Source organism: Gracilinanus agilis, chromosome 1 (genome assembly GCF_016433145.1).
Source record: "Gracilinanus agilis isolate LMUSP501 chromosome 1, AgileGrace, whole genome shotgun sequence".
Lineage (NCBI taxonomy): Eukaryota > Metazoa > Chordata > Mammalia > Didelphimorphia > Didelphidae > Gracilinanus > Gracilinanus agilis.
The window spans coordinates 709,711,890-709,732,388 of record NC_058130.1 but is presented as its reverse complement, the minus strand read 5'-3'; the positions used below and the strand labels follow the sequence as shown (position 1 = coordinate 709,732,388).

At 40.2% G+C, this 20,499-nt stretch overlaps 1 pseudogene; it reads left to right on the top strand.

Moving 5' to 3' along the window:
* Window positions 1-169: 169 nt before the first annotated feature.
* LOC123256367 overlaps window positions 170-20,499 on the top strand; it is a 98,158-nt pseudogene continuing 77,828 nt past the window's right edge.

The following is a 20,499-nucleotide window of genomic DNA, read 5'->3' as shown; positions in this document are numbered from 1 at the left end:
GGAGGGAGGAAGGAAGGAAGGAAGGAAGGAAGGAAGGAAGGAAGGAAGGAAGAAAGGAAGGAAGGAAGGAAGGGAGGGAGGGAGGGAGGGAGGAAACGAATCCTAATGTTATTCCCTTCTGCATCAGGCCAGAGGAAATGGGCTTAGGTCACTAGGTTTAGCCAACAACATGGGGGATGGCAATGTAGTCATTGTGTCAAAGCATAAGAAAAGAAGGGACCACAAAGCATTAGAAGATGATATAGCTGACACCTACCACGGAGGTGGAATTCCTCATCAAACCTAAATCTTAAGTAGTTCATCTCAGTGGCTCTTATTGCTAACATAACTAAACTAAATGTAAGGACAGTCCACCAAATTCCCTTCTTTTCTGGATCTAATCCTCAAGAGAAATTGAAGACTACATTAGTTTTAATTAACCTTGACAAACCCTTCAATCCCTCTTCCCATGAGGTAGATGTGTGTTTCTGGCTAATCCTTCAGGTTGAAAAGATGGGCCACAATGGAATAATGGACCTACACATGACTAGCTATTTAACTGTGTGCATAGAACAAGCTACTGGCTTGGACAAATCCCAGCAGAGCACAGGCAAAGAGTATATGGGAACTTCCCAGCTGTGTGACCCTGGGCAAGTCACTTGACCCCCATTGCCTACCTTTACCACTCTTCTGCCTTGGAGCCAATACTCAGTATTGACTCCAAGATGGAAGGTAAGGGTTTAAAAAAAAGAGTATATGGGAGTTATTTTGCCATGCAATGCTATTGAAGGTGAGACTCAACTTTCTAGAACACCAGAAACTTTGACAGGTGCTCTGTTCCAGTGACCACATCTCATTGCTGCCGTCTGGATCTGAACTATTTATGAGAGCAAGACATTAAAATATGACCCTGAAAAAATGCTAGGTATCTTCTGTGTGAGCTATGAGGTTGGAACATAGATTTGGATGCTCTGTGTCTATGTTGGTTTGTAACTTGGAGATGAAGGCCAGATGCAGAGCTTTAATGAATCCACTCTGGAGTTATGAAAGGAGAGGGTGAGAAGGATGACTATGCATGATGTTTTAGATGACCAATGTTGGTGCCATAATAATTACATGGATAAAGGTTACCTATGGCGGAGTATCTATTTTTTAAAAGATGCTGATGTACCACAAATGGTTGGTCATGAAGGGCAGTGTTGTTAATGGCATTTGGTGTAAATCAAAGATCAAGTTTCCTGAAGTTCTCCTGAATAATGATGGCATTGAAGTCAATCAGAACTTTGTAGTCATCACTACCAAAAGGGAAGACATTTGTGTGGCTATTACCTTGATGATTACAGCAGTAATTTCTACTGATGTCCATGGTATAGTGTCTGAGGATGAGAAAATAGAGGGATTTCAAGCAGAATCCATGAATTTTTTAACCCTTGTACTTCGGTGTATTGTCTCATAGGTGGAAGAGTGGTAAGGGTGGGCAATGGGGGTCAAGTGACTTGCCCAGGGTCACACAGCTGGGAAGTGGCTGAGGCCGGGTTTGAACCTAGGACCTCCTGTCTCTAGGCCTGACTCTCACTCCACTGAGCTACCCAGCTGCCCCAGAATCCATGAATTTAGTAAAGACAAGCAAGTAGAAATGAGGAGAGAGGATAAAAAGGAAGAAGAGGAATGATGTTGAATATGGCGTTTATAATAATTATGGGGCTTATGGTGATGGGAATAATGAAGAACAGTGGTGTAAAACTCAAATAGAAATGGAGGAAAAGCTAAACTGTACATAAGGATCCCTATGGGCTGTGTATTGACTTAGAAAACCACAAATATTAGTTATAGTGTTATATTTTATTTCGTTAAATACTTCCAAATTGCATTTTAATCTGGTTCAGGTGGCACTTAGGAATGGGCAGAGACCACATTTCTTAGGGTTGTTTTTTTTTAATTTTTTTATCTTAAACCCTTAACTTCTGTGCATTGACTTATAGGTGGAAGATTGGTAAGGGTAGGCAATGGGGGTCAAGTGACTTGCCCAGGGTCACACAGCTGGGAAGTGCCTGAGGCCAGATTTGAACCTAGGACCTCCCGTCTCTAGACCTGGCTCTCAATCCACTGAGCTACCCAGCTGCCCCCCATTTCTTAGGGTTTTAAGTTTAGCACTGGTGGTAGAGAGGATGATGAAGAAAGCACTGAGGAAGAAGTGGATTTGAAAAAGCTGTGAGGGTGATAGAAGTGATGGTGCAGTAGAGGAAGAAGTAAATACTGATGGAGAAGAGGTTAAAGAAGAGAAAGAAAGTAATGATGAAGATGTAGTAGGTAATGATGGTGAGAATAGAGAAAAAGGTTAAGTATTTGCTACTCCTCTCTGTTAGAAATGAGCCAAAAAAATTTGAGGAAGAGGAAGAGAAGAAGGAAGGAGAAAAAAAAGAAAGCCAAACTAATGGCAGAAGTTTCTGAGCACTGAGAGTGCTGTGGGGAACAAGTTGTCCAGCTGAGAGAAAACAGTCAGAGTCTTAACTAAGCATGAATCTACTATCCACAGAAATCTAGGAAAGGCTAAAGCACCATGGGGAGTGGCCTGAGAAGAGGCAGCCTGCGGTTGAATGTCACAATGTGTTTCTATAGTGAGGTGACCAAGGAATCCCTTCTCGTCCTGTTTTAAGGATATTTGCAAGAGCACAGATGAGAAATCTATCCAAAACTACCCACCAGAGTGCCAGATTCTATACTGTAGCTCACATTTCACATTGGGCGGATATGCCACTACTTAGACCTGATACCCCAATTGTAGCTGTCTGCAGCTCTTATTTTTCATTTGCTGGGATTTCTTTTCTTAAATCAATTTTACATCATGTGACAGGGATGTTTAAATGATTTTTTTTTCTTAGAGTGCTAAAGTGAGGCAAACTTGATTTCAAATCCTGCCTCAGATACTTACTAGCTGTGTGATCCTGAGCAAATCATTTTAACCTCTGTTCGCTTCAGTTTTCTCATCCATAAAACGGAAATAATGATAGCATCTGTCTTCCAGGGTTGTTGTGAAGATCAAATGAGATAATAATTGTAAAGTGCTTAGCACAGAGCCTGGCACACAGTAAACGCTACATAAATGTTATCTGATGATGTTTTCCGATGTGGAAAAGACTTATAAAATGAGTTTACATTTTGTATGAGACAGAAGTCTCTATTATTGTCAGAAGGGACCGTAGCACAGGTTGTGTGCCTTAGTTCCTAATCCCAAACACGGGCAATGGGTATTTGCATTTGAGTCGAAACTAATCTATCTTTCTATAGATAGACCACACACACACACACACACACACACACACACACACACACACACACACGTCTATTCTTTGTGATTTTTGGAGGTCCTCCCATCCCCATGCTAATTCAAGGATGTAGGAAACAGCTAATGGCTGTCAGTAGGAAACAAGTTGTCATTTTTATTTACTTTTTATTTAAAAAAATAAAACATGAGAATTAGGTTTTTTAAAAAAACACAACAAATAACAATCGTGGGTGAATTAAATTCCTCTGTCGATTTTGCCACTGTTTGTGTCTTGGATATTAGGTCCTCATCAGAAATATTTGATGCAAAGATTTTTCTCCCCAATTGACTTCCTTTTTTCCTTCTGTCTTTTGTTACTAGCTTTGTCTTAGCAATGTCTGATCCAAGAGTAGAGTCTTCCTCTTGCTGCGTCCTCTATAGAAAGGATGAGCAGAGAATGAGGCCCTAATGGGTTGTTCTAGGGGTTAGGAGGAAAATGCTTTCTGTATCTCCAATGCCAAGTATTTGATCAGCCAACCTCTTACTCAGGATTCATTAAGCACCTACTATGTGTCTGGCACTGTGTGATAAGTATTAGCAGAGTACTCTAGTTTCTTATAGCTGTGACTAAGCACAGAGAACCAGAAGTCATCCAATTTGGCCACTTGTATCTGTCAAGCCCACCAGTGGGATGATGAAGAAAAACTGGGTTAGGGTAGAGTGGAGGGATGGGAAGGAAAAACTCATGATTACTGGAAAGGGTTTTTGGAATAGTCCTTATTGCCTGGTATCTGACGAGTGTGTCTTTTTGAGAAATACAGTTAGAAGGGACCTGCTTGGTGTCCTCTTTGCTTTAACTGCTACAGGGAACATGGAAAGCATGGGGATGGTGCCAGCTAAGCTGATGGTGGCATCCATTCAGTCCTTCATCACCCCAGTTTAGAACATATCAGTAAGGTGGCACACTGTACCAGCAGCTGCAATGCAAACAAGGTCTTCTGTGTGTGTGTGTGTGTGTGTGTGTGTATGTGTTTGTGTGTGTGACAGAGAGACAACAACAGAGAGACAGACACAGAAAGACAGAGACAGAGAGACAGATGCAGATACAGACACACAGAGATAAAGAAAGAGACAGACAGAGAAAGAGACAGACACACAGAAAAACAGAGACAGAGAGACAGAGAGAGAAATAGAAAGAGACAGAGACAGAGAGGGGAAGAGAGAGAGAGAGAGGAGGTAGGGAGGGAGGGAGAGAATTCCAGAGACATTTAAATGACATCCTGACACAAAATAACCCATGGTAAGAGGGCATGAGGGAAGAAGATATTCCTCCATCTTGCTATTATGGTGCCTTGGCCTTTTTCAAAAGATTGTTTTATTACTCGGGTTGATGATCTTTGCTGTCACTCCTGAATTCAGACACAGTATCCTTTCCTTTTATGAATCCTCCTTTGTCATTTCTGCGCAACTAGGGAGCTGCTTGGTCTTGTTTTTGCAAGTTGTTATTTTTTTAAGTGGGGGAGGGCAAGTAAAAAAAAAACCTAGCACCCTCCCCAGATCTTTAATTTGAGAGACAATCTTGCAACACTACTACCTTCTTTTAGATCTGGAAGCCCCATGATGACAGGATCCTAGATTTAGGGATAGAGGAGCCTGGGAAGTCATCTAGTCCAATCCACACATGAAGCCTGGATAGGTCAATGACTTGCCCAAGGTCACACAGGGAGTAAGGGACATGAATACCCAGGTGTCCTGATTCTAGTCAACATTCTTTTTCCCATACCAAAAGCAACAAACAAAACCAGACAGAATGTCTTGGTCTGGAAAGGAAACCCATGGGTTTCTCAAGCATTCTGTTGTCAAGAGCAGAATCTAGCCTACATTATTTTATTTTATTTTATTTTATTATTTATTCTTTTAAAAATTCTTACTTTCTGTCTTAGAACCAATACTAAGTATTAGTTCCAGGGCAGAAGAGTGACACAGTCAGGAAGTGTCTAAAGTCATATTTGAACCCAGGACCTCTTATCTCCAGGCCTGGTTCTCTATCCACTAAGCCACCTACCTACCCCTATTTGGGGATTTTCTTGGCAAAAACACTGGAGTGGTGTGCTATTTCCTTCTCCAGCTCAATTTATAGATGAGGAAACTGAGGCAAACAGGGTTAAGTGACTTGCCCAGGGTTAGTGTCTGAGGCCAGATTTGAACTCAAGAAGATGATTTTCCTGGCTCCAGCTCTTTAGGCACCACCTAGCTTCCCTCATTTGTCCAATGCAAAGTTATAATCAGAAATTCTTGCACCCAGGGCAAGGGTCATACATACGTTTGGTCCAGGGACATAAAGATATGGCTGGTCATGCACACCCTTTTGGGGAAAGGATGAGGTATGAGCTACCAACACTGGCGAGATGGCATAATGCAAGATAGGAGTGAGAGGAGGTAAAGAGATGCTCCCCCTTCTTCCTTAATCTGGCAGTTTCCTATTTTAGCTAATCGTCCTTGCAAACTTGGTGCTAAGCTCTGGTGCTTTTATGTCACTGAAGGACTTCAAGGCTAAATGTGATGCCCGCCCAGAGGCATCTGTTCTAGTTATCACACTGGTTAGACGGGGAGAAAGAAGCCACCAGTAGCATAATGATTCCAGGGAAAGGGCACTGGAGTAGGAGTAGGTGAGAATCTGAGTTCAGGTCTTGCTTGTAACCCCCTGGATTTAAGTCATGTAATCTTTCTGAGCCTGGATGACCTCGTCTGTAAAATGGGAATAGTAACAGCTGAACCTAGGTGTCACAGTGGATTAGAGGGACCAGACCTGGAGTCAGGAAGACATCTCTCTGAGTTCCAATCTGGCCTCAGATACTTCTTAGCTGCATGACCCTGAGTAAGTCACTTAATCCTGTTTTCCTCAGTTTCCTCATCTGTAAAATGGACCAGAGAGAAAAGGAAATGGAGAACCACTTCAGTAACTTTGCCAAGAAAACCTCAAAATGGGATCATGAAGACTAAGGCAGGACTGAACAACAGAGCACAATCACCTGCAGTTCATACAATTGTTGTGAGGTTCAAAGGGGTCTATAAAACACTAAATTAATATCATTGATTATCATTACATGAAATGCCTTTTCAGCCTTCTGAAGAAAAGCCCCCCACAAATTCCAGGGGCTGCTCCCCTCTGATGGGACTTACTTGTGATGTAATTGCTGCCAGCATCCCGGGAGCACATGGCAATAGCCCTTAGCTTACTTGAGTGAAGACTTGAGAAAGCTTGAGAAAACAGCCCTAGAAATGAAAATGACAGTTAAGAGACTTCAACAGAGCCACTTAACAATCTCTAAGAAAGGACCTTCTTCCTAGGGACCAGCTGCAGGGCACAGATTATCTGGGTAATCAATCTGGAGTTTACATTTCATTTAAATGGGTTGTTGCCTAGTTGGTTCAGCCCGAAGCAGTTTGTGGAAAGTCTTCAGCTATCACTTTCACTCTCATTTTCAACAAAAAGCCTTCAACTCCCTGGAAGTTGTTTTTCTCCCGGGAAACGCTCCAGAATTTTGAAATCACAACTTTCCCTGTTTTTCAGGGAAACCCTCAGGCAGTAAGTACTGTTTGGCTAGCCCCAGGGAGCAGCCTGGAATGCTTTGAGATCCTTGGAGTCCTCCCCTCCATATCTAGCCAAAGGATACAAAAAAGATGCACTGGAGCTGTGGAAGGAAGAGAAGAAGATTCTAGATTTAGAGAAGGGTAGAGGACCTCTGAGGGGATTGATGGATGGCTCAGTAGATAGAACACTGGACTTGGAATCAGGAGCCTTTCTTCCTGAGTTTAAATCTGGCCTCAGACGCTAGCTGCGTGTTGATGGGCAAACCACTTAAAACCCTGTTTGTCTCCGTTTTGAATCTGACCTTAGATAATAGCTTCCGTTGCTGAGCAAGTTGCTTAATCCTGTTTGCTCCCATTTTCTCATCTGCAAAAATGAGCCAGAGAAGGAAATGGCAAAATGCCAATAAAGCTCCAAAATGGGGTCATGAAGAATGAGTCACGACTGAAAAAGGACTGACTAACAAGGGACCTTAGAGGATCACTAATACAACACTCTCACTTTATAGATGAGGAAGAGATGAAAAAACAACTTGCCCAAGGTCACACAAATAGTAAGCGCTAGAGTTAGGATTGGAACTACAGTCCTCCAACTCCTGAGCCAACACCCATGCCAACAATCATTTCCATCTCTAGGCTACTTCGGTCATGGAACGCTGGCATCCTGTTCTACCATAGATTGAAAGCTCTTGGAAAGCAGGGGCTGCTTCATTTTTGTTTTTGTAATTCAGGTCCCTGGCACAGTTCACCAGTCCACTGCAGGTGATGAATAAGTACTGACAAATTGATTGAGTGTCAGAAGTCAACATATGACCCTTCCCAAAGCTAAAGATGGGCTGGTAGGTGTCACAATAGATAAGAGCATTGGCTTAGGAATCAGAAAGACTCATTTCCTTGAGTTCAAATCTGACCCCAGACATTTACTATGTGTGTGACTCTGGGCAAGTCACTTAACCCTGTTTGCCTCAGTTTCCTCATATGTAAAATGAGCAGGAAAAGGAAGCGGCCAGTATCTTTACCAAGAAAGCCCCAAATGGGATTAGGAAGAGTCAGACACAACTGAAAAAGGACTGAACAATTGAAAAAGCAAATGCAATCTGCAGTTGCACAGTGTCCACAAGGAGGTAAGTGATCGTTTGGCTATCTTCTGCCCTTGGTTAGACCACATTGGGGAGTATTGTTCCACTGCGAGAACCACTTAGACTTGACAAAGATGAAATAGAGCTTGTTTAGAGGAGGATGAACAGAAATGACGTCATGGAAGCATTGGTTAAAGGAAATGGGGAGGTTTAGCAGAGTTGATAGAAGTCTTGGGGAGGCTGGGGTAAGAAAATGGCTTACAATGCCTCAAGGGTTAGAATGTGGGAGGTTTATTTTTATTCTGTTTGACCTTGGAATAACTCAGGCTACCAAACAGAAATTGCAGGAAGCTTTATCTTTGGTCCAAGGAAAAGAGGGACTTCCTAACAATGAATGCTGTCCAGAAACACTAAGGATGATTTAGAGGAGTTTCTATAATTCTCGGTACTCTTGCATTTCTATGAATTTTAATTCAGTGTAGCCTCTACCCCTGACCCAACTCAGAGGGAGACAGCACTTCATACTCCTCGCTCCAAAGCAGCTAAGGAAAGAAGTCACTTGGGCAGTTCAGCTCCTTTTGTATGAACAGTGAATTCAGGCTCAGCAGCCATTCAAAAGGCTTTTCTCCTCCATGCTGTCAGCTGTTTGAAACAGAAAATGTCTTGCTTGCTTATGCTCTAAGGTTGAAAGTGGAATTCTTTCATTCCATGTCATCAAGAACTTTCTGAAACTAATGGCCACGTCCCCAGGACTGAGATCTCATTGGCTAATGCTACCCCCACTCTCCTCATTTATACTAGGAAACACTTCCTAAATACCCAGAAGTAATTGCCTCCAGAGAGAAATGGATTCTTCTTCCCTGCATTTGCTTGATAACCACTTTCTAATTTCAATCCAGGAGTTAGCAATTTGCACTTTGTACTGTCCTCTCCTCTCAAATCCTTTGACTTTATCCTATTAATCATCTCTTCCTAGATTATTCTCCTCATCTTCCTCTTCCATTACTGTTGTTCACAAGCCTGAGCACAGTTGGAGAAAGGCAACTGAGTTGAACGAACACATTATTAATTCATATTATATAACATCAACTGCGCTCTCTCACTCCAGCAAGACAATCCTTTTATTTCTCCCTAATTGATTCCCCATAAAACTTCATTTCCTCCTCAGGCTTCCTCTTCCACATGAGGACCTCATATTTTTACTTTACTGAGAAAACTGAAACCATTCAACATGAACCCTCTCTTCTCCCTTTTCTTTCATCTCAAAACTTCTTGACACCATCTTCTATTCGCTTCTCTCCTTTCCTCGGGTTTTTGAAAAAGAGGTGGCCATTTTCCTTGCCAAGACCAACTCCCTCTACACATACACTTGATTTCATCCCTTTCCATCTTCTCCAGTAAATTTTACTTTCAAACATCCACCTTCAAGAATTTTTTATTCCTCTTTATCCAGTGGTTCCTTCCCCATCTTCAAAGATATCCAATTGTCCTCCATCCCAAAATTAAGGGGGGAAAAGCAAATTAAAGAAACCACCTTCACTAGACCCTACGATCCCCTCTAGCTGTCATCTTCTCACTATTCTTTTTCTCAGCCAGAATCCTTGAAAAGGTGGCCTACACTGCCTTCCTCTCCTCTTATTCATTCCCTCAAACCTTTGCAATCTGATTTATGATGACCTCATTTATGATGACCTCATCACTCATTGGAAATTACTTTTTTGTTGTCTATTCCTTTTTTTTTCAATTCCTTGCAGAAACAATTTTTAACAATTTAATCTAAATTGAAGGTTCTGTCCTGAGCTCTCTTCTCTTCTCCTGATATCCACATTAGCTCCTGTGGGTTTAACTATCATCTTTATGCAGATGTGAGTACACCATTAGTCCCAGCATCTCCCTTTGTCCAGTCTCCCTTCACCACTGTGCTAACAGACATTTCTTGGATGTCCCAGAGATACCACATCTAAAGAATTCATTTTCTTTATCCCCCGAATCATGTTTACTTAAAAAAAATCTCTTCACAACCTAGGCCCAACCTATCTCCTCAGCCTCATTGGGCATCACTACCTCTCTTATACTCTGTGATCCAGACAATTTGGCCTTTTCTCTATTGCTCATACAGGCCATTCCATATCTCATCACTTTATCTTTGCATTGGCTGATCCATACACATGGAATGCACTCCCTTCTCAATTCATTCTTACTAATAGAGGATGAGATAGCTCTTCCTTTAAGACTCAGACACAGCATCATCCTTTTTGCATGAAGCCGTTGCTGATTCTCCTCAAATGCTTGTGCCCTCAACTCTAAAACACCATCTCATGCCTATCATATTGACTAATATGACAAAAAAAGGAAAAGAATAAATGCTGAAAGAGATGTGGGAAAATTGGGACACTAACACTGTTGGTGGAGCTGTGAACTAATATATTCTAGAGAGCAATCTGGAACCATACCAAAGAAGCATAAAATTATGCATGATCTTCGATCCAATGATAACACTACTGGGTCTATATCCCAAAGAGATCAGATATAAAGGAAAGGGACCAACTTTTTTGAAAATATTTTAGCAGCCCTTTTTATAGTGGCAAGGAATTGAAAACTGAGGGGTGGTCCATCAATTGAGGAATGACCAGATGAGTTGTGGTATATGGTTGTAATGGAATACTTTTGGGCCATAAGAAATGATGAACAGGATGAGTTCAACAAAACATGGAAGAATTTATATAAACTGATGCAGAATGGAATGAATAAAACCAGGAGAACACAATAGAGTAATAGCAATATTATAAGACGGTCAACTGTGAGGGACTAAACCAACATCAACTAAGTAAGTCTCCAAAATAACCACAAAGGACTCATGATGAAAAATGCTATCCACAGCCAAAGAAGGAACTGTTGGGAGTCTGATGGCAGATCAAAGCAGGCCATCTTCCACTTTATTTCCCTCGTGAATCTTTTATTGTATGTGTCTTATTCATGGCATGAGAAATATGGAAATATGTACTGCATGAAAGTGCTAGTATAAACTATAGAGACTATTTACTATATCAGGGAGAGAGGAGGGAAAAGAGGAAGGGAATTTTTAAAAATCAGGTAACAATTATTAAAACATTGTTTCTAATGTACTTGAAAAAAATGAAAGGAATAGAGAAAAACTGCTGGTACTCTCCTCTCAAAACTACTTTTATTTAATTGGTTTGCATATAATTTTATTTGTTCATTTTATAGTTACCCAGTATGTATTTACATACATCCTTGGTGTTTCTCCTATTAAGATGTAAGGGCCTTGTAATACTTTTATCTTTATTGCCTAAGGATCTACTATGTGCCAGGCACGTAATAGGTACTTAGCCAATGCTTGTTTGATTTATGTTGTAGAAGGAGTTTGAGATTTTAGTATAGGCTTGATTTGGTGAGCTGAGGTCCTTTCCTACTCTGTGGTTCCATGTGAACTCTTTGTTTACTCCAATTAAATGTAGAAACAATTTTTGACAATTTGTTCTACCAAGAGTGCATTAGTGTCCCAATTTTTCCACCATTTATCATTTTCCTTTTTTGTCATATTAGCTGATCTGATAGGTGTGAGTTGGTACTTCTGAACTACTTTAATATGCATTTCTCTAATCAATAGTGATTTAGAGCATTTTTCATATGATTACAGATAATTTTCATTCCTTCCTCTGAGATCTGCTTGTTCATATCCTTTGACCATTTATCAGTTGGGGAATGCTTTGTAGTCTTATAAAATTTAACTCAGTTCTCTATATATTTGAGAAATGAGACCTTTCTCGGAGATACTTGCTATAAATTTTTCCTCCGATTTGCTGTCTATGTAAAATTTTTTAAATCCCTTCATGATCTCCTTGGCATTTCCACTTCCTTTATCCTCAGTATAGATTGTAACACCCTCTACCTCCTTTTCATCCTGTGAGATTTTCATTGACGACTTTCAAAAAAGTTTCCATAGAGGATCCAGCCACCATGCTAAAAATCTCCTACTATTCTTGGATCTCCGCACAGGGACTCAGTTTGCCTGAATGTGATCTTCTTCTTTTCAAGACTGGATTACCAGTCATACCCTAAATAATGTCTTTCCCACCCAGCCTATGATACTCATCTTCTCTGGAAATGTACTATAGCTTTTTATTCTCGTTTTTCTTTCTATCGCCTCTTGGGTTCGTCAGGGTTGGGAGGAACCACAACAGGCATTTAATTCAACACAGACCCAGAAGGAATCCTCACTGTAATGGACGTCATACAAGTGATTTTTAACTTCTGCATGAAATCTTTGCCAATCCTCCTCAAATACTTGTGCCCTCCTCCCAAAATTTCTTTTAATTAAGGAATTTCTACTTTCAAGGAAGGGAAGCTAGGAACCTCTGGAATGGCTCATTCCACTGTTTCCTCACTTCTGATTATTAGCACATCTTCCTTGACATCAAAACTAAACTGAAGGGCAGCTAAATTGTTCAGTGGATAGAGACAGGAGGTGCCCAGTTCAAATCTGGCCTCAGGCACTTCCCAGCTGGGTGACCTTCGGCAAGTCAGTTGACCCCAATTGATGAGTCCTTACTGCTCTTTTGCCTTAGAACTGATATTTAGTATTGATTCTAAAACAGAAGGTAAGAGTGTTAAAAAATTAAAAAAAAAAAAACCACAAACCAACAACTCCGTTGACCTTTTCACAACTTCAACCCATTGCTTCTGATTTTACTTTCTAAAGTCAAACAGAATGACTCTAACCCTTCTTCCACATGGCAGCCTTTTAAACTTGAGACCAGTTATGATCCTTGAACTCTCAATTTTCTTTTCTCAAAGCTTAACATGTTTAGTTCTCCCAATTATTACTTATATATCATAGACTCAGGGCTCTTCACTATCCTGATTGTCCTCTTCTGGAAATTCTCCAGCTTATGTGGCTGTAAAATTCTCCAATCTGAAAATAAAACAACTGAGGCAGAACTCCAACAACCATTTATTTAAAGGACCTGGCTCCTTCTACAAATAGGATCCCAGATCTTCCTCATGACCTAAGACCCTTTACCCTCTACAGCTTTTATGCCCTTTAGTATCCTACCGCATCTTTATATGCCTGGTCAGTCCAGGCATTAATACATTGGTGGACTTTAAACTCTTGGTATACCCCTTGATCACATCACCCCTAAACAATAAGGTGGGCATGTAGCAACCAGCCCGTGTACAATCCTTTCTTGTGACCACCAATCCCTCTACACCCCATCCTCAAGATACCACTTTAGCAATAGTCCCTGGACACCCTAGTAATGTGCCTTCAACTGATACGGCCAGGAAGTAGATCAAGTTGCTCATTCAGGCCTGCCAGAAATGGGTTTTGAGGAGGAAGTGATACAGGGTGGAGAAGCTCTTTTCTTTTCATATATATATATGTATATATGAAAATTAATTAAGAATATTTTTCCATGGTTACATGATTCATTCATTACCTCCCCACGCCTGAGCTGATGAGCAATTCCACTGTGTTATACATGTATCGTTCAAAACCTATTTCCATATCATTAGTATTTGCAATAGAGTGATCTTTTAATACCAAAACCCTAATCGAACCATGTGATCAATCATATATTTTTCTTCTGTGTTTCTACTCCCACAGTTCTTCCTCTGGATGTAGATAGTGCTCTTTCTCACAAGTCCCTCAGAATTGCCCTGGATCATTGCATTGCTGCTAGCAGAGAAGTCCATTACATTCAACTGTGCCATAGTGTATTCGTTTCTGTGTATAACGTTTTCCCGGTTCTGCTCCTTTCATTCTGCATCAATTCCTGGAGGTCTTTCCAGTTCACATGGAATCCCTCCAGTTCATTATTCCTTTCAGCACAATAATATTCCATCACCATCAGATACCAGAATTTGTTCAGCCATTCCTCAATTGATGGACCCCCCCCTCCATTTTCCAGTTTTTTGCCACTACAAAGAGTGTGGCTATAAATATTTTTGTACAAGTATTTTTCCTTATTATCTCTGAGGGGGTACAAACCCAGCAGTGGTACTGCTGGATCAAAGGGTAGGCAGTCTTTCAAAGCCCTTTGGGCATAATTCCAAATTGAGCTCAAGAATGGTTGGATCAATTCACAAATCCACCAGCAGTGTATTAATGTCCCAAATTTGCCACATCCCCTCCAACATTTATTATTTTCCTTTACTGTCATATTGGCCAGTCTGCTAGATGTGAGGCAGTACCTCAAAGTTGTTTTGATTTGCATTTCTCTAATTATGAGAGATTTAGAACACTTTTTCATGTGTTTATTGATAGTTTTGATTTCTGTATCTGAAGACTGCCTATTCGTGTCTCTTGACCATTTGTAGATTGGGGAATGGCTTGATTTTTTGTACAATTGGCTTAGCTCCTTACAAATTTGAGAAATTAGACCTTTGTCAGAGGTTTTTGTTATTTTTTCCCCAATTTGTTGCTTCCCTTCTAATTTTGTTTGCATTGGTTTTGTTTGTATAAAAACTTCTTAATTTAATGTTACCAAAATTATTCATTTTACATTTTGTAATATTCTCTATCTCTTGCTTGGTCTTAAATTCTTACTTTTCCCATAGATCTGACAGTTATACTATTCTATGTTCACCTAATTTACTTATTATTTCCCTCTTTATATTTGTCATTCACCCATCTGAATTTATCTTGGTATAAGGTGTGAGATCTTGATCTATGCCTAATCTCTCCCATACTATTTTCCTATTTTCCCAGAAGTTCTTGTCAGATGTTGAGTTCTTGTCCCAAAAGCTAGGATCTTTGGGTTTATCATAGACTGTCTTGCTAAGGTCGCTTACTCCTAGTCTATTCCACTGATCCTCCCTTCTGTCTCTTAGCCAGTACCATATTGTTTTGATGACCACTGCTTTATAGTACAGTTTGAGATGTGATAATGCTAGGCTTCCATCCTTCACATTTTTTTCATTAGTTCCTTGATATTCTTGATTTTTTGTTCTTCCAAATGAACTTTGTTATAATTTTTTCTAATTCTAGAAAAAGGTTTCTTGGTAGTTTGATAGGTATGGCACTGAATAAGTAAATTAATTTGGGCAGGGTGGTCATTTTTATATTAGCTCATGCTACCTATGAGCAATTAATGATTTTCCAATTATTTAGACCTAGTTTTAATTGTGTGGAAAGCGTTTTGTAGTTGTGTTCATATAATTCCTGTTTTTGTCTTGGCAGATAGATTCCTAAGTATTTTATGTTGTCTAGGGTGATTTTATTTTATTTATTTATTTTTTAAAACCCTTACCTTCCATCTTGGAGTCAATACTGTGTATTGATTCCAAGGCAGAAGAGTGGTAAGGGTAGGCAATGGGGGTCAAGTGACTTGCCCAAGGTCACACAGCTAGGAAGTGTCTGAGACCAGATTTGAACCTAGGATCTCCGGTCTCTAGGCCTGGCTCTCAATCCACTGAGCTACCCTGCTGCCCCCTAGGGTGATTTTAAATGGAATTTCTCTTTCTAACTCTTGCTGCTGAGTTGTGTTGGAAATATATAGAAATGTTGATTATTTGTGTGCTTTTATTTTGTATCCTGCAACTTTGCTAAACTTGTTGGTTCTGCTAGCTTTTCAGTTGATTTTCCAGGATTCCCTAAGTAGACCATCATATCAACTGCAAAGAGTGATAGTTCTCTTCACTGCCTATTTTATTACCTTCAATTTCTTTTTCCTCTCTAATTGCTACCACTAGCATTTCTAGTACAATTTTAAATAGAGGTGATAATGGGCATCCTTGCTTCATTCCTGATCTTATTGGGAAGGCTTCTAAATTTTTTCTTCAATATTTTTGATCCTTTTTATCCATCTGTCTATACTTTTTTTCATGATTTTCTTGCAAAACTCTCATTTTTTTCCCAATCGAGGACCACCCCCTTTATTTTCCAATTTTTTGCCACCACAAAAAGTGCTGCTATGAATGTTTTTGTACAAATATTTTTTCATTATTATCTCTTTGGGGTACAAACTTAGTAGTGGTATTGATGGATCAAAGGGTATGCATTCTTTTAAAGATCTTTGGGCATAGTTCCAAATTGCCTTCCAGAATAGTTGTATCAATTCACAACTCCACCAGCAATGCATTAGTATCCCAATTCTGCCACATCCCCTCCAACATTTATTATTTTCCTTTACTGTCATATTGGCCAATCTCCTAGGTGTGAGGTAATACCATGACTTCAGAAGAATTGAAATCTCCATATTTCACCCAAAAGGTTTGGTGTTTCCAATACTTACTTTTTTAAAACCCTTACTTTCTATCTTGATTGAATTAATATTGTGTATTAGTTCCAAGGCAGAAGAGTGGTTAGGGCTAGGCAATGGAGGTTAAGTGACTTGCCCAGGGTCATACAGCTAGGAAGTGTTTGGGGCCAGATTCAAGGCCAGGACCTCTTGTCTCTAGGTCTGGTTCTAAGTCCACTGAGCCACTCAGCTGCCCCTGAATGCTTACTTTTATAAAGGAAAGGGTCAGACCTCAATCTCTTCTTTGTACATGACATTGCTTGACTCGTTGTGGCTATCACATGTCTTTTTTTCTGCCAGATTTACAATAGCTTTGTGAGTAAGTCAAATCTATATTCTTTTCAAAATCAGAGGTCAGAAAAAATCAATGCAGTTTCTAGAGCCACAGCATTTTAACTATAGGGAAGAGTGACAAGTGTCATTTCTGAATGGCTCCTTGAGTTGTTTCTAATCCTGTGTCATTGTGATAACTTTGGAAAGAGAAACAAAAAAGATCTCCTCTGAACCTTTTTTTTTAAATTCAATTTTATTTTTTTTAGTTCTATATTATCTCCCTTCTCCTCCCTTCCCCCTTCTCCATCCATTGAGAAAGTAAGAAAAAAAAAGTTCTATAACATATATGTCTAATCACACGAAATAAATTCCTCTATTAGCCATGTCCAAAAAACAAAGAAAAAGAAAGAACTTCCATCTGTAGCCTGAGTCCACCAGCTTCTATCTGGAAATAGATAACACATTTCATTGTGAGTCCTTTGAGACTGTGGTTAGTCATTATACTAATCATGCCTTCTGAACCTTCTGTGGATGACTAATGGGGGCACTGATTCCACTGGCCACCAATTAAACCAGCCCCAAACCTGTAAACTGGCCTTTTGGGGTTACTTCCAGAAAAACTGGGCTACTTCCTGTTTCCCCAAACGACTGTCCTTCTCCCATATTGGTGCCTTAGTCTTCATTGGTTGTCTCCCATCCTTGGGCTACACTCCTTCTTCACTCCTGCATCTTAAAACCTGTGTTGTGCTTTTTTTTTAACCCTTACCTTCCATCTTAGAGTCAATACTGTGTATTGGTTCCAAGACAGAAAAGTGGTAAGGGTGGGCAATGAGGGTTAAGTGACTTGCCCAGGGTCACACTGCTAGGAATTGTCTGAGGTCAGATTTGAACCCAGGACTTCTCATCTCTAGGCCTGACTCTCCATCCACTGAGCCACCTAGCTGCCCGCAGGTAAGAGTGTGTTTTTTTTAAAGAATAAAAATAACCTAAATTAAAATGTTAATTTTAGTAACCTGAATGTCTAGGACACTTTGAGATAACAGAGCCCTGAGAATTCATTGTGTCCAACACCATCATTTTGCAGAGAAGGAAGCTGAGGCCCAGAGAGGAGAAATCACTTGCCTAAAGTCACAGGGGTTGTAAAGATCAGATGTCACTGCTGGGTGCTGTATCTCCCAACAAGAAACTGTTTGTAGTTTCAGTGACCGCAAACCAGTATGTGAGTGGTCAGAAAACCAGACACCACCCTGAGAGAAAAGGACTGATCTCATGTTCCATATAAAAACTGGGTCATGCTTTGGTGCTCTAGCTGGTAAGGAGCTAAAGAAACCAGATGTACTCTTTCTTTTCTTTTTTTAAACCCTTTCCTTCTGTCTTAGAATCAATACTGTGTATTGGTCGTAAGGCAGAAGAGAGGTAAGGGCTAGGCAATGCGGGATATATGACTTGCCCAGGGTCACACAGCTAGGAAGTGTCCGAGGCTAGATTTGAACCCAGGACCTCCTGTCCCTAGGACTGGTTTTCAATCACCTAAGCCACCTAGCTGCAACCCCCACCCTCCAAGATGTACTATTTCTTTTTTTTTTTTTAATTAAATTAAATTATTTAATTTTTCCCATGGTTACATGATTCATGTTGTTTCCGTCCCCTCTTACCTCCCCACTCCCAGAGTTGGCAAGCAATTTCACTGGGTTATACATGTATTATTACTCAAATCCTATTTACATATTATTCAGTTTTGTAATAGACAAGACATACTATTTCTGCTAACAAACTCTGGTAATAATAATAGCTAGCATTTATATATTACTTTAAGGGTTGCCAAGTGCTTTGCAAATATTATTTCATTCCATTCTCGTGACTTTGGAAACAGGTACTATTATCCCCATTTTAGAGATGAGGAAACTGAGAGTAAGTGACTTGCCCAAGGTCACCCAGCTAGTAAACATCTTTAATCATACTGGAACTCTGGTCTTTCCTGACTCATCGTCTAGCTGTCTCTCCACTCTGCCACCACCTAGTGGTTTCTAGTTTTAGGAACTCAGCCAATTCAAAGCACTGAATTAGAATTAGGACAGAATTCAAATTTCAGATGTTCATAGATTATGTAAAATAGATCAAGTCAAAAAGCATTTATTAGGGCAGCTGGGTAGCTCAGTGGAGTGAGAGTCAGGCCTAGAGACAGGAGGTCCTAGGTTCAAACCCTGCCTCAGCCACTTCCCAGCTGTGTGACCCTGGGCAAGTCACTTGACCCCCATTGCCCACCCTTACCAATCTTCCACCTATGAGACAATACACCGAAGTACAAGGGTTTAAAAAAAAAAAAAGCATTTATTAGAGGGCAGCTGAGTGGCTCAGTGGATTGAGAGCCAGGCTCAGAGATGGGAGGTCCTGGGTTCAAATCTGATCTCAGACACTTTCTAACTGTGTGACCCTAGGCAAGTCACTGAACCCCCATTGCCTAGCCCTTACCACTCTTCTGCCTTAGAACCAATATACAGTAGTGATTCTAAGACTGAAGGTAAGGGTTTAAAAAAAAAAAAAGCATTTATTAAGTGTCCTCTGGATGAAGGCACTGTCCTAAGTACTGGAGGGTCATCAGAGAGTCTTATTTCCTCATGAGGTTTAGGGGAGGGGAGAAGTGATTTACCCAAGATCACACAGTCAGCAGAACTAGATAGTTTGAATTCTGCAAGAGCCAGGTCTTCTGATTCCAACGCGCCATGTTGAATCATAGCGATGTGGACAAACCTTTTCAGGAACATCTATTACCACAAAATCCCTCTTCTCACAACAGTCCACCTAATAATAATCTCATCATTTTGGGGAAGTTTACAATCAAGGTCCTTCTGCAGTTGGGGAGTATTTTAAACCCACCAGCCAGGATTGAGCTTGTGCAAATCTTACCCTTGACATGCTTGTGTTCCCTCCCTTGGAGACAGCATTATCAGCTTCATAACCAGTGTAGCCCTTCTTCAAGATGAGCAATATTTTGTCATGAGATATACTATGGATCTTAAAGAAAAAACAAAAACATATACCTTAGTCAGGAAATAGCCACTTTTTAATAGCGACCAGACTCTACTCCTTGGACAAGCTGAAGGTTTGGGTCCAGAGGGAACCTTGCAGAATATCAAGTCTAGTATTGGAACCAGACTGGAGCACCTAGGGCTTTGGCTATAGTTCTTTTTATTTTAAATTAAATTAATTTTTTTTCATTCCACTGGGTTAAACATGTATTATCACTCAAATCCTATTTCTTTATTATTCATTTTTGTAATAGAGTCATCTTTTAAAACCAAAACCCCAAATCACATGCCCATATAAACAAGTGATAAATTGTATGTTTTCTTCTGCATTTCTACTCCCACAGTTCTTTCTCCAGATGTGGATAGCGTTCTTTTTCTTAAGTCCTTCAGAATTATCCTGGATCGTTGTATTGCTGTTGGTAGCAAAGTCTATTACATGTGATCACCCCACAATATTTCAGTTATTGTGTACAATGTTCTCCTGGTTCTGCTTTTTCCCTTCTATATCAGTTCATGGAGATCTTCCCAATTCTTAAAGAAATCAATCGATCCACCATTCCTTATAGCACAATAGTATTCCATCACTATCATATACCACAATTTATACATTTGGCTATCACTCTTGAAACAACCGAGCTTAACACCTGGTTAGCAAGAATAATTAAAATAGGACATTACTAGATGACACAAAACCACTCTAAGTGAGTTCTTCCATTCCTTATTCTTCTTCCATTCAGCTTCCTCAGCAATATCCAGTGGTTTTTTTCCCCTTTCCCAAACTCTATTGACATGGGATATTGTTTTGGGTCTTGAGTGGATATTTTCTGCTATTTGCTCCACTCATGCTTTTGTACTGCAATCCCAAAGCCCAAACATGACTATTTATGGGTCCTAATCTCTCAATTTTCCTGCTGGGGATACTGTGAAGTGAACTTGTAAATGACAAGAGAAGAAACCATGATTGAAACCTAGATTCAACACTGAGGTATCACTTCACATCTATCAGCTTGGCCGTTATG